The 6181-nt window shown below is 41.6% G+C and overlaps 1 protein-coding gene and 1 long non-coding RNA gene across 2 annotated transcripts in view; one reads left to right on the forward strand and one right to left on the reverse strand.

Annotated features, from left to right (window-relative positions):
- The window catches only part of Eloa (elongin A), a 12413-nt gene extending 11779 nt beyond the window's left edge, over positions 1-634 (reverse strand). Inside the window, exon 1 of the mRNA XM_015485531.2 lies at positions 490-634. The gene's annotated coding sequence lies outside the window, so the exon portion shown is untranslated. The remainder of the gene's footprint in view (positions 1-489) is intronic.
- Positions 1-6181, forward strand: part of LOC125620477 — a 52530-nt gene that overhangs the window by 28483 nt on the left and 17866 nt on the right. The gene's annotated exons all lie outside the window — the stretch shown is intronic.

Consider the following 6181-nt stretch of genomic DNA (forward strand, 5'->3'; position numbering starts at 1 on the left):
GGGGGGGGGGGGGGAATCATATAGATTTCACCATTTTAAAGTATATAATTCAGTGATTTCCAGAACACCTCTAATATTATGTAACCTTGAGTACTATCTAATTCCAGAACATTTCCATTACCCTGAAAAGAAGCCTGTTCCTCCCAATTCCCTCAGCCACTGGCAACACTCATCTACTTTCTGTAGATTTGCCTGTTTTGACATTTCATATGAACAGAATCATACAATATGTAGCCTTTTGTGTCTGGTTTCTTTCACTTTCAAAGCCCATCCTCTAAATCTTCCTCTACACTGTCTCCAGTGGAAAGGGGATGGGGATATAGTTATAAAACAAAGTTGGGACTAATGAAGTAGCTCAGTGGTAGAGTGGCTGCCTAGCACATGAGAGGCCCTTAGCTTAATCCCAGCCCCCCCACACACACACACACAAAAAAAAAAAGGGAAAGGAATAAAGAAAGAAATATAGAAAGACATACAGACAATTCTTACCGCAAGGATATCTACTGTAATAGGCAAGGTGGAGAGTTTCTTCAAATATTTCAATAGCTGCAGAATGAATGAATAAAGCAAACGTTAATTTCTATAGTCATAATCACTGGAACAGATAGAAATACCTGATGGTTAAATGCTTACTCAGTACTATGTATTTTATAGTAAAATAAGCATGATTATTATCTGTGTTATGAGAAGAGGCTCAGAAAAATTATGATATGAGCTGGGGGTGTCGCTCAGTGGTACAGCACTTGCCTAACAGGTAAAAGGCCCTGGGTTCATCCCCAACACCACAAAAAAATCAGTGAATAAATAAAAAGAAAAAAAAAAAAAACACCATCTTATTTATTATTAAATAAATAAAAATAAAACCCTTGCCCCAGGATATAAGTGGGGCAGGAATCAGTCTGATCTGTGGCTCTAGATTCTGTGCTTTCAACTGCTATTCTATACCAAAAGGAAGTAAGACATAAAAGATAAAGACACAGAAGATAATTAAAACCTACTGACTGATAAGTCACCAACAGCTAATTCTGCCTCAATTCTGACAGAGAAAGTGCCAACATTAGGGAAATCACCCATGGATCTGGCACATAGAAAAGTAAGAAGAGGCCTCTATGAGAAAAGAGAACTGTCTCCAGAAGGGCTAGCTACTGTGCTGACCAGAAATGGGCAGAAGCCAAGAGCAATTCTGAGCTACAAGAATCAGAGCAATACCGTCAATGATGAACACAAAATGTCAGGGTAAATTAGCAAAGATCTGGGTTTGGCCACATTTCCTTTCTAGAGTCCCTAAAACTAGGCCAAAATCGGTAGGCAGAGCTATTAAGACAAGAGTTCTGGAGTCAGAGACAAAATTCAGTTTGACTGCCGCCTTCTTGCCAGGTAATCTTGTGCAGGTCAGTAACCTTTCTGAACCTTGCTGCATTCGCAGAACAAGAACTGGATCCCGTCTCTACTTCACAGGCTGTGAGGATTCAAGTGATACAAACCATACAAGCATTTAGTCACAGTGTCTTCAACACTACAGAAGTTTAAAACATGCTTTTTATTAACATCTCACTCATCAGCTGACAGCTCTTTAAATGTTCTACCCTTGATCCTCAACCAGATATTGCTCAGCCAATTCCTACTTGCTCTATTTCTATCCAAAGCCATGACTGGCTAAGCCTTTCTCTAGGAAACATTTGTGTGTCCATAAACACACTGACTATACAAGGAGTGCTGCAAGTACAAGCAGTTCAAAAGAGATAACTGTGGTCACCTTTATATTTAAATATTATTAGATAACAATATCTGTTCTTTCTTCACATATAGCCCAGGCTACACCTGGTATGCCACATGGCTAATAGGCAGAGTAACAGGTGTGTTTTTCTGGTCATTCTCCTTCCACAATTACTTAACATGGTCACTAGGCAGAGCAATTGGATCACAGGTGATAATCATGTTTGACTGGGAACAAGTAGGAGCCAAGTAGCGCATCTAGGGAGCATGAAACACAGTTGAGTAAAAACTATCCTCTACTTCAAATTCCACTTGCACTACCATCCAACTCAGAAAAAGTTCTATTGTGTATTTCTTGACACCCAAGCTATGGGTACAAAGATCAATGCCAATTCCTTTTTTTTTATTTAGTTTTGTGGTGGTGGTACTAGGGTTTTAACACTGGGACACTCCACCACTAAGCGATATCCCCCAGCTTTTTCTAATTTTATTCTGAGACAGGGCCTCCCCAGGTTCCTGAGGCTGGTTTCAAACTTTCAGTTCTCCTGTCTCAATCTCCTGAGTCACTGGTATTACAGATGTGCAGATGTATAGTCACTGGTATTATAGGTATGTCTAGTGCAAATTCATTTTCTTTTTTCGGCGGGGAGGTACTGGGGATTGAACCCAGATGCTCCTAAACACTGAGCCACAAACCCAGCTCTTTTTAATATTTTATTTAGAGACAGGTCTCACCAAGTTGCTTAGGGCCTTACTAAGTTGCTGAGTTGTTGAACTCGTGATCTTCCTGCCACAGCCTCCTAAGCCACCAGAGCCCTTTTTATTGAGACAGGGTGTCAATAAGTTGCTTAGGGCCTTGTTAAGTTGCTGAGGCTGGTCTCAAACTTGCGACCCTCCTGTGACAGCCTCTCAAATTGCTAGGATTACAAGCTTGCACTTGGCCTAATTCCTTTTCTTAAAGGCATATTTAGAATCATGGAAAAGGTTTTAACAGGCAGTTCTCCCTGTTTTAAATTGTCCAGAAGGGGTAGGTGGGAAACACTTATATATCATCCACTGTCTTGTCAGTGACTATGCTAAGCTCTTCCATGCATTCCCTCATTTTATTTTCACTATAAAGTGGATTATTATTCTCCCTATTTTACAGATTTTGAAACTGAGACCAGTGAGATTCAGTAACTTGCCTAACAAGGTGAGAAGCATCCAACATAATTAACGCTGTTCTTAGGAAAAGAAAATAGACCAGTAATTCCTATGCCCCCCTCTTAGCATACTTGGAACAATGCAAAGCAGCTTTGTTCTTTGTCAGTACTATGCTGCATGGCAGTTTAGAGTTCACTTGGTAAAGGAGGTCACCAAGGTGGCAAAGAATCCCAGGACCTCTACAAAGCCAACATAGAAAGACCGGGCAGGAAGTCACTGAGGGTGTGTTATCTCAAAGCCTAGCACTAACTGGAAAAGCAAATGCTGCCTTTCTGCTTCACTTTGGGTTAGAAGTGACTTAAGCTCACAATACTAAAACCCTCAAGATTTAAAAACTGATCTAGCCCATCATAAAAGAAAAAACTTCATAACCTATTTTCAGTAAATTCCAAGAAAGAATAAAGCAATAACAAGGCAAGAATATTCTGTGTATCCTCAGGGAGATGGAAACTTGCTGTTATCAAACCAAGGTATGGTCTGTAGAGCTTGTAAGACCTGATAACAGACAATTAAAAATTATCAAACATTTGCACAGTGCATGCTTAGTAATCTCAGCTGTCCCCTGCACACTGCTTCAATCCCCAAAGCAAAAAAGTGTCCTTAAAGCTGACCCCCTAGTTTTCCACCTGCCATCAATCGGCATTCCTGATAGTTTTCACATATGTAACACAGGACCAGTAACTTTATCACTCATGGAAATCAATTCCAAATTAATAGTAGGAACAGAATCCAGGTGTATCTGGTCTGCCTGATACTTTCTCTCCCCAAAAGCCTAGATCATAGATGAAAATTAAAATGAAAACAGTTACACTTAAACACCAATGTTTAATACCAGAAGATCCATGAGCACAGGTGTAAAATCCACCCTTTGACTAATAATGGCTTGAAAGCAAGATTTGATTACATGTCCAATATTGCTCTATAATCATCCTGCAATTTCAAGAACAACCTGTGGGAGCTTGTTGGGTTAACAGAGGGTTGAGAGGAAGAAGGCCAGTGTGCCAGCTTGCACTTTTCCCTCTGCAGTTAGCTCATTTCTGAATGCCAACTATTATGCCCTTTGCAAAAATGATATTCCAACATTTTCTTATCTTCATAAAGCTCACCTCCCAGAATAAAGCCAAAAATTCAGGGTGGCTTTTTTGTTTGTTTTTTCCTCGGTTCGAGCATGGAACCAAGGGCCTCACGCATGGTGGGTAAGTGCTCTACTACTGAGTTCACCCCTAGACCTAGGGGTTGATTTTTCTATCTGGGAAAGGAAAGCCTAAGTGCTTAAAAACATACAAACAAGCAAAAACCACTAATAGTTCAAGTAAACTTACCTGATATTAGAAAAGCTTATTCCAAATAGAGCATTGTTTTAACCTGATAGAAATAAAGACCAGCCAGGCATGGTGGTACATGCCTGTAATCCCAGTGGCTCAGAAGGCTGAGGCAGGAGGATCACCAATTCAAAGCCAGCCTCAGCAACTTAGTGAGGTCCTAAGCAATTAATGAAGCCCTGTCTCAAAAAGGGCTGGGGCTGTAGCTGGATGGTAAAGTGCTTACCTAGCATGTATGAGGTGCTGGGTTTGATTCTTAGCACTACATATAAATAAAATAAAGGCACATTGGCAACTAAAAAAATATTTAAAAAGAGAAAAGAAAAAAGGCTGGAGATGTGGCTCAGTGATTAAACACTCATGGGTTCAAGCCCTGGCACAATACATACATACAGACCAAATACATACATACCAAATGTGGGGAGATTACATACTAGTGCCTTAAAATCAGTCACAAATCTTACAGTATTCAGGAAAATGAACTAGTACTCAGAAATATGACCATTTATTAGATGTCCACAAAGGGATATTGTAAAAAGAAACTTATAAATATGCCTGGCCACTAGGTAATAAAGCATTGATAAAAAATACAACACAACACAAATGAAAGGATTTAAGTTTTCACAGCTTTGTAACTAGCTGAAAAAGTGGTTCTTCAGCTGGGTATGAATGAAGAGAGTTCAAGAGTGGCCTGATAGAGAGAGGCTGTGTGCAAATGAAAACCCTCATGTGACAGGCTAGGTAGCAACAAGAGAAATTGCAGCGGGGGCGGGGGTGGGGGGGTGGGGGGGTGGGGGGGGTGGTGGTCCTGGGAGAAAAATTCTGAAAAACAGTGATTAACATCTACTAAGCACTTTCTTCCAGCTGAGTCTTTTAGTTTAGGCAAAGGGCTGGGGATATAGCTTAGTAGGTAGAGTGCTTGCCTTGCATGGACAAGGCCCTGGGTTCATTCCCCAGTACCACAAAAACAAAAAATAAATTAAAAATAAAAAAAAAATTCTAGGCAAAAGTGGGAGAAGACAGGCTCAGCAAAGAACTCCCCCATGTTCATGGCTGGCAAATGGATCAGAATCCAAATTTCAGCAGCATTTTATCTTCACTGCCTCTCTCCTTTAATTCCTCTTCCATCAGGACCGGGTCTCATTTCTTAGGAACCACTCACCCTGTCTAGAATGCTGGCAGAGAACATCACACCCTTAAGTGATTTGTTTTATTTTATTTTTGGAACTGGGGATTGAACTACATCCCCAATCAGTCTTTATTTGTTAATTAATTAATTAGAGACAGAGTCTTGCTAAGTTAGTGAGGGCCTCGCTAAGTTGCGGAGACTGACCTCGAACTTGCGATCCTTCCGCCTCAACCTCCCCAGTCAATGGAATTACAGACGTGCGCCACCGCGTCTGGCTCAACTCTGTATTTCAATGAAAACAATTCTAACACCCACCAGACACTCCTAGAGACATCTGAGACGCTGAGTAACAAAGTCAAGAAGGGAGAAGGGCGTATTTAACTTAACAATTTCTAAAAGAGGCAACAAAACTAGTTAAGTACAATTAAAAATGGTGCCCATCGTTTGCAGCAGTGAGAAACGGTAGGTCTCACCTTTCTATAAGGCCAGAGGGTAGCTAACTACAACTTCTAGCCGCACCCCCTTCAATTACAACCTAAGTTTCTGGAGTACAGCTAGGTGACAGGAGGCTTTATTTTGTTGCTCTGAACGGGATTTACTGAGAAAGCAAAAGGTCCACGCTCCAAGACCAAGCCGAGAAGCGATAAAAACGTCCCGCAGAGGCGCAGGGCCACACCGAGCCTCGACTCCACGGCGCACCGCCGGCACCTCCTCCGGCTCCCAACCAAAACCCAGGACACGCGGAAAGCAGCGCGGACTCGCGGGTACGGGCACTCGACTCCGCGCCAGCTCCCCCGACAGGAAACAGCTG

The sequence above is a fragment of the Marmota marmota genome, unplaced genomic scaffold, assembly GCF_001458135.2.
Source record: "Marmota marmota marmota unplaced genomic scaffold, marMar, whole genome shotgun sequence".
Taxonomy (NCBI): Eukaryota; Metazoa; Chordata; class Mammalia; order Rodentia; family Sciuridae; genus Marmota; species Marmota marmota.